The following is a 9,071-nucleotide window of genomic DNA, read 5'->3' as shown; positions in this document are numbered from 1 at the left end:
TTTTGAATGGTAAGTGTGTTGATGGCAAGATTCTTGAAACTGTTCTGCGGCTACATTCACATGTTTGTGTAAGAGCCAGCGGGAGGCGGGTATGGTGCTAACCATTAGGATGCATTCTGTTTAAAAGGAACATTAATTCTATTGTTTCTGGCTTAAAAGCCAACTACATCCACGCTGCATGCCGAGATTTCATCGCAGACTCTGCAACACTTGTGTCCAGTAAGCACTCTGTTGCCTTTTCACCCCTTGCCCTAGACACAAGCTCCCTCCACAACGCCCACCAGTCGTTCCTCTTTGCGAAGGGGCTCATTTCCCTTTGTTGTGTGTGTGTTTTCTTTGCTGGCTTCTAATTATTTTACTGCATTAGTCTAAGCTGTTAGCAAAGTAGCTCCAAGAGCAGACTTAATGAGAGTGACAGATTTTGACTTTCATATGAAATTCTAAACTTGTGTCCATGGAAACAGAAGGGAAAGCAAAACCTGAGATCCCCTTCCTATTTTATCTTGCTGCGTGGCACAGTGAAAAAGAACCAAACAGGAGAAATAGCTGAAACAATTACACGTTGCCAGCAAATCCAATATCACAGGTGTCAGGAAGTCACAACCTGGGGCTTTTTTTTTTTTTTTTTCTTTTTGGTCTATTATGAAGGGGAGGCACTCAAACATGGTTTGGCCACTGTACATCTCAGTATGTGATTCTCATCTGCTCTAACCTGGACAAGTGAAAATGTTAGGTTTAAGGAGGTAGGTGTTTGGACAGAATTAGTGTCACAGCTTCGACATGACAAAGACGTGTTGGCCTGGGAGTATTTTCCCGTGTATTTATTTTCCCGTCTATACTGCTGTGATGGCCATGGAGACCTACCACTGACGTCTCCTTCAGGGACACCTGCTAGGGGAGCATAGCTAGGAAGAGCCGAAGCCACCCTCCCTTAGGATCTGCCACTGGGGCCACCCTGGCCAAAGGCTGCATGGTACTGGGATCTAGGACCTTTCTAAAGACCAGTTTTGGCTCAGCAACTCCCCATTCACCTGGCTGAAGCTATCACAGACCTGCCTTGCAGCCAGAGACTCTTTCCCCAACCCAGGTTCCTTCTCCTTTGCTTTCAGAAGTGTCCTGTCTGCATCTTACAGTAGAGGCCCCTTCCTGGTTCCTTTTGCTGTCTCCTCTTTGTCTTTTCCCCAGCATTCCCCCGGAAAAGTCTCTTACATGCCTAATCACATCTTGCCATCTTCTTCTCAGAGGACCCCAACTGGCACAACTGCTGTTTTCCAGAAGAGAATGTAAAATGGTTTACCCAGCTACCAGCAATATGATGAGAGAGTTAAAATAGGCATAACAAATTAGGAAATGGGAAAATAAAGTTAGGAAAGCAGAATGAAGTCCAAGGGGGTGGGGTTAATCTACACAACAAGGATTATTAAATAAGGGTCATATTGTTAGTTCTAAGAATAAAGTGTATCTGCCAATGGGAATTGGAAAAACATGAATAAGATGATTCTTGTTTTACCGTTTAGAGTAACAACTTGTAACCTAGAGGACCCAGAAGATATTGGAAAAAGAAAAATTTTTTACCGTCAAAGCAATTTTGACCTTGTTTTGATTCTCTGTGTTAGTGACGTATAGGAGTGGTATGGATATAGCCAGCTCATGGTAATTTTAAGAAATCAATTCCATTTGGCTTTGGCTACACAAGCATATAGTGTGCAAATATATTATGTATTGTAGCAGACTTTCTTTGAAAATATTTTCTGGTAGATTAATGTCAGTATTAGTTGGTATATATCCTAAACTGCAGAATGGGAGATTGTAGTGGGCAGAGCTATATTCTAGGATTAAAATTTTTTGTGGCTCTTTCACAACATAAGCCTCATAATATGCATCATTCAAGAATGTGTTGTGTGCCAGCACACCCACTGTGTCCTCACGGGCTTTTTATAGAAGACACTGTCCGTGTCATCTCAGTCCTGGGTTAGACTGGGACTGAGATGCTATATCTGAATAATAGCAAAGTACAGTCACAGTCATAAAAATAAACCATAAATTAATTTTTCTCATATACAATATTGTATTCTACTCTGATGACCAACTTTTTATATTATTTATCATGTAACTTTCTGTCAGAGCACGATCTGGCGTTAGAGTAAGTTGAGCATAAGTCAAAATTGCAGCGTTGTTGAAAAAGGTCAAGCATGACACACTGGGATATGTAAATATAAGTGTGGACCCTGCATGAATAGAATAACACCCCAGTGCTGCATGATGGGGAGTTAGAATAACAGTGGATAAACACAGGCATCTGGAGTTAATTAATGTTAGCAATCATTATCATATCGCCATTCCCACTTTTATCTATCAACGGTTATCCTCTCAACCTTTTTTTTTTTTTTTTTAGGGGAATAAAATTCAGGAAGTTTTAGCCCATTACTTTGAGCCAGAAGATAGTCAGAATCAATGTATATGTATGATTGCTATTCCTCTAATATTTTTGGATACGATATAACCATGATGATTGCCTTCTCCTTCTCTCCACTTAAAAATTATTAGCTCATTACTGTATATTGTACTTATCATTTTATTACCACGCATAGTTTCAAGCTTGACTTGGGAGGTCGACTGGTATTACCTAATGATTTGTATTAGTTAGATTCAATGCTCGTCAGATCATTCAGGGAATAGGTCAGATTCTGAGCTGTTGCAATTAGGGAAAATTTAGGACTTATTCAGGAGGTAAACAAAGTTTATTCAAGTGCTAGACCTTGAAGAGTTGTAAGAAAGGGCATAAAGGGCATTTTCTTACAGTGGAGAAATCAGAGTCCTTTATCTTAACTTATCTTCATGAGTTATTTTTTCCCATTCTTGAAACTTCTCTCTCCACAGTACTCACTGTTTTTGTTTGCTTTAATCTAATATTATGGTTGTGAGATTCACTCATGTTATGTGAAGCAATAACTTCTTCTAATATTTATATAATATTCGGTTGTAGAATTTATCCATTCTATTGATGAAGGACAACTGAGCGATTGCCAGGTTTTGGCTATTATGAACGATGTTGCTGAACATTCTTTTATATGACTTTTGGTGCAGTTTCTGTTGCATATTTATTAATGTAGTTCTTGGTCAGGGAGTATGCATATGCTCGACTTTAATAGGTAGAGTTAGATAGTTTCCCGAAGGAGTTGTACCAACATACATGATAACAAGATGTATATGGCATCCCCTTTGGTCCATGTGTTTGTAAACATGCGATATTTTTACTTTTTGCCCTGTAGTCAGCTCCAACACATACCTTTTTACCACCTGCCATGTTCATGAGACACAGTGTTCTGAGATCAATGAAGATCTTGGAGATGGAAAAGATGGAGGAGAAATAATCAAAAGTTTAGAAGAGAAGATAAAGAACGAGGTAAAGGAAAGAAAGGGAGGATTATCTGAGTGAGCTGAGGGAATTCTGATGCCTTCTGATCTTCTGAGAAAAAACAAAGTGAAATTCCACTCCTTCAGGAGGAAATCTCCTCCACTTGATTTGAGGCTCTGATTGCTTGAGTTATAAAGATATGATGATGATGGGTGAAAGGTAGGTAAAATAAAAACAGTGAACAAATATAGAAAAAATCAATAGAGCTTTTGTAAAACCTAAACGTCATCAGAAGAGTCTAGAAAGTGAGTAGTAAGCATTAAATCTTTTGTAAATATTCTTGCATATCTTCACTGTCTACTACTTCCATCTAATGCATATATGTATCCTCATGACATATTTTTGATATTAAAAAGATTTGGAGATGGATGAGGAAAAAAGGCCATATTGGATTTCTCTTTCCTCTTTGCTTTGCCTTTTCCCTTCATACTTTCTTCAGCCTTTGCCTAACACATGTTTCCCCTGGGGAATGAAGTAAGGGGGAGAGAAGTCATTCATCACCCCACAAAATCCCAAAGGCCTGAGCTAGGTCTCTGATTTGTGGGGACACAAGCCATCCCTGTGAAGGTAAGTACTGGCTTATAGCGGAGGAGAAGGGACCCAAGATACCCTCGGGCAAATGATTTTTTCATTGTTGATTCTGTCCATCTAACCTTTTATTTTTGAGGGAAAAAAAACCCCTCTAGTTTAATGGCTTTATGAAGGGGCACTCCCTAAGGGGTTAAAACCGTCCACATACTTAAAATGTATTGTTTATCTGGGTAATTTCTGTTTAGTAAGGCTAACTTCAATACAAGCTAGTTGGGAGGGAAACATTATTGAGTACACAGGAAGTGTGTCTCTTTGGGTTTGCTTGCTAATCCTCCCTCTTTCCCCCCAGCCATCTGGAGGAAGGGAACAGGCTTGAAGTTAAATTTGGAGATTTATGAGGCATGGGACGCATAGCCGCTCTATTCATTTGAATTGAAAATTTGATCCAATTCTGGAAACTTCCCAATAAGCATCAACCTTCTGGGTTGAGCTATAAATCTGGAAATGACTCTGTAACATTATTTGCTTTGATTTAACAGGGCAAAGCGTTGTCTCACACCTAGCGAAAAAGCAATGGAGCAGTAACTTGAATTGCTGTACTTGTCATCTTGCCTTTCAGCTAAGAATACTGAAGAGCTTTAAAAAGATAATTCTATGCCCAAATTAGCATTAAGTCGAACCGGTCCAGTAACCTGGAATCTTTTCCAGGCAGCTTCACTGGCTCTGTCCTCATTATGTTAGCAAGGCATTGCCTCTGTTACTGTCCTAGATCAGCTGAGGTCATGGTTTATGGACTGAAAATAAGGAGAAAGAGAGGCATACCGCCACAGAGCAATTAATACATCATTACAGAGGATGCCAAAGCACACACCTTCTGCTGTTACTACAACTTACTTGATCTCCTATTAATATGTATTTTTATACCCATATGTAGTAAAACCTAAAGAACATTAATGATAATTTCAGTAAGAGCTGGATTTTCACCAAGAGCATTTTTATTTTGCTAAGGCAATAATGCTATAAGCTAAAATAGGTGTTTAGACTTCTTTTCAGCTTCTGTGGAGAATTGCTTTGGGGCTACAGTAGCATCGGATGTTCACTTCCCAGGTAAAACATGCCCCAGTAATTAAGAAAATGTAGCTAAAAAAGAAAAGAAAAAAGAAAATGTAGCTAATATGAAAAATAGATCTAGAGGCCAATGTGAGTTTAAATATTGGCTGGCTGAATAATCTTTTCTTCTTCAGTTTTTTAAGACAACGCAGACAATGTCAACTAGATAGTGAACGTACACACTGTAAGATGTTAAATTCTCCACCACTAAGTGTCTAATACATCAGAGGGACGGTAGAGATTGTCTAATTTAATCTTCCTTTTGTACGAATGGGGTGGTATGTGGTTCCAGAAATTAACTGGAGTTGTACCACATGACCCTTCTGATCCCTTTTGATATCAGATTCAAAAAGTTTACGAAGTGAGTTGAACTAGAGGTAAACATGGGTAGACTTTAGGTCCATGTTATAAAAGGTTATTGTTTGTTAAGAGGAGTGGTTCTGGGAAATCCTTTTATTTCCTATTTCTTATCTTTTACTATCATGATTTATGCTCACATTTCCGAGTGTGAAAAAAATGGACATGTGAATGAGAATCCGACCTTCTCACATAACATGTTATTTTACAACGAACTATCTTCGTGGCCATCTGGCCATCTACTTACTTATTCATTAAACATGGACGATGTGCTAGACAATGTGCTGGTTGCTAGGCCTGCAGAGTAAACAATACAGAAATGGTTCTTGCCCTTGATTGTCACACTTTTGACCACAGAGAGACACAGATCTATATGCACATAGATGATGTCCCATCAATTCTAAGGCACACATTTTTTCCTTTATCTTTTAATATATTCTGACATCAGGAAATATCCTAAAATCGAGAGAGTGTCATAGCTTAATTAGCACCTTCCCCCCCCCCCCCCCTTTGTGATATGGAATACAGTGGCATGTCTAACAATTGCTGGCATTCTAAATTTGATGAGGTATTGTATGCATACATTATGTCAAGTACAGTGAAGAAAAAGTGTTATTGCAGAGACTAACCAGGAACCTACTTTGGACTGATTGGTATGGGAAGATGTCTGGACAAGATGATGTTTACACTTGAGGAAAGAGAAGGTCCCAGATCCGGTTGGGTAAGCAGAAGGGGTAGGAGTATCCTAGGAAGAGAGGATGACTTTGTGAATGCCTAGCTAGTCCTATTTGAGGAACAGATGGAATGCCAAATGCCAATGCTGATGGACCATAGCAAGCAACAGGGGCTTTCAAAAGCCTGATTTTAAGGAAAAAAAAAAAAAAAGCCTATTCTTTTCAGCTCCTTGCAAAAAAAAAAGTTTATTCTGGAAAGACTATTTTCAGATCAGCAGTATTGAAGACATTTCTTTTGTGTTTCAGTCATTGTAAGATGGAGTAACCCCACCCCACCCCCAGGCTCTGACATTGCTTGGGAATATCAGTCCAAATTTGAAATTTTTTATTTAAAAGATTTTTAACTTAAGTGTGGGAGCACATGCAACTGTAATTGAGCTGAGTAATTTTTTTTTTAATTATGTAACAAGCTGATGTTTCTCCTATTTTGGCTTTGTTCTTGCCAATTTAAGCCAGGTGTGATACACCTTTCTTAACAAAAACACTTTAGAGTGAAGGTTTACTGGGATTACATGATTTTAACAGAACAATAATTTTACTTGAAAATGCATACATATAAGATAAAGTGTTACTTGGTGGTTGTTTGCTGCAGCAGCTGAAAATCACAGACTCTGGAGTATAATAAGCATAACTTTTCTGCATAAAAACAGAAAAATAAGAAGGAACAAATAAAATGAAATTTATTTAAAATGAAATATATTTAAGTGTAAATATTAAAACCCCTCCAAAATCTAGAATACAGTTTGCTCTTTTAAATAGGGAGATATTTCCTGAAAGCTAATTTATACTTAAATTTGTTAGCAATTATTAGACGCTAATTAAAATCTCTAGGATGAATGGCTATGTATAGTCAGGGAGAAATCCATGTTAACATAGTTTTTAAGAACATTTTAAAAATCCTTCTCCACTATAAATTATATGCCTTCTTCTTCTTTGTATAACCTAACAATGATTAGTTTATTTCAGGTACATCTAAATACATGTCTAAAACCAAAAGAAAATACTTTTCAATGACCAGATTTAAGGAGCACTTTCCAAAAACAACCACAAAGCGTTGCACTGCGCTGTCATAGTTTAAAAGTTGATTCTGACATCTTTACACTTACCAGCACTACTATGGCCACTACCACCAACAAAACCTCCACTAAAATAAGTGCAAAAATCTCTTTTACATTTAGCTTTCATCATTTTTGTCATCATTGCCTTCCAGGCATCTGTTTTGTGTTCTTTTTTTTTTTTTTTTTCTCAAGGTAATTTTATGTAGGTTTTGGATGGTGCATCCACTTTAAAATCCAGGTGCATATTTGCATGAAAGCATGTATAGAAAATAAAGACAATCCTATGATGAGTAGGAACAATTGAGATCTTTAATGAAAACAGTGAAGTTTCTTAAAAGAGTAGTTTGCTGCCAAATTAGATGGAGGTGAGGTCACGCCTAACTTGATATGTCCTGTGTTGAGGCTGTTGAGAAGAAATTGTCCCCATCAAGATCCAACAATATTTAGAAACTGAATGTAAACCCTGCTGTTTCCCAGGAAGTGCACTAGTTTAAGTGAAAACTCTCTATGCTGCTGGGATTTAATTGACCACACATGGTGGAGAATGCAGGGGAAGAACTCAGTGGAATACACTCAGTTCCTCTAAGTGAAAAGTCATCCAACTTAAACAGGAAGGAACACAATTTGAATGCTAGAGGATGGAACAAAATTGCTCTAATTTCCAGGGTGGAAAGACTCCATATGACTTTGTTTTTTCTTTAAGTTTTCACATAGAAATGGAAAAAAAGCAGCAAAGTGTAGCTAAAAAGACAGCATTGAGAGCAAGACAGGGAAAACTTTAAAAACAGAGTTATGACAATGAAAGCAGAAAACTTGGTCCCTTCGTACTTCATGCTTAATTCAAATAGCAGCGATGAATATGTTTGCTTCTTGTGCACTGACCACCTAAAACTCTCGTGTAATCCCATCATATTAATCAATTATGACTGTGCTCTTGGGTTTAGAATCAAATTATTTGTTTATTTAACCAATATGAGTGCTTTTCACTAGTGCTATTAGCAAGGCAAAATGGTGTTAATAGATGATGAAACAAAAAAAAATGTAAAAAAGAGCTATCAATGAGAATCGCAAGAAAGAAAGAAAGAAAGAAAGGAAGGAAGAAAGAAAGAAAGAAAGAAAGGGCACTAAATTGACAAGAAAACTATGTCTAAAGAAGTAAGCTGTAATACCACCATAAGAGTAATATAATTGGCTTGTAGTCTTGTACCTGCCTAGCTTGTGACCTTGGGCAAACCATCCAAGCTTTCTAAATCCTCACCTTTTCATTTAAAAGAGTGGAGAGGAATTGATAATATTTTCCCTGACACTTCCTACAAAAGTCAGACGAGATGACACATAGCAGCACATGGACAATGTATTGGTAATATGCCAATATCACTTAAGCAATAATTTATCTTGGGGCGCCTATTTGGCTCAGTCGGTTAAACGTCTGACTCTTGATTTCAGCTCAGGTCATGATCTCAGGGTCATGAGATCAAACCCTGTGTGGGGCTCTGCACTCAGTGAGGAGTCTGCTTGGGATTCTCTCTCTCCCTCTCCCTGTGCTCCTTCCCCCTGCTTGTGTTCTAGATGAATGAATGAATGAATAAATAAATAAATAAAATATTTAAAAACAAGAAATAATTGATGATGATGATGATGATGCTAGAAATTTCCAGTGATAGAAATATGTTGGTCTACAAAGCTAACTTCTTTTGCTGAAACAATTCTTTGTTTCCTTCTGGGCCTCAGTGAACTACAGACATGCAATTGTTCATGTTGGCCTTTCCAAAAGCTAATGACCAAATCATTTAAGTTAGATAGTCAAGACTCAGTTTTGAGAATGAATTTTGGCTTATTGTACTCAACATATTTAAGACTGTC

The 9,071-nt window shown here is 37.7% G+C and overlaps 1 long non-coding RNA gene across 1 annotated transcript; it reads right to left on the bottom strand.

Moving 5' to 3' along the window:
- Positions 1-4,922: 4,922 nt before the first annotated feature.
- LOC118350813 (uncharacterized) lies at positions 4,923-5,883 on the bottom strand. Its single transcript, XR_004805328.2, has 2 exons — positions 5,664-5,883; positions 4,923-5,089 (listed from the first exon to the last, which is right to left on the bottom strand). It is a non-coding gene; the product is annotated as an uncharacterized LOC118350813 (long non-coding RNA).
- Between the last annotated feature and the right edge of the window lie 3,188 nt (positions 5,884-9,071).

This window comes from Canis lupus, chromosome 15 (genome assembly GCF_003254725.2).
Source record: "Canis lupus dingo isolate Sandy chromosome 15, ASM325472v2, whole genome shotgun sequence".
NCBI classification, from domain to species: Eukaryota; Metazoa; Chordata; class Mammalia; order Carnivora; family Canidae; genus Canis; species Canis lupus.
Note: the sequence above shows the minus strand (reverse complement) of the source record. Positions and strands in the feature narration are given on the sequence as shown.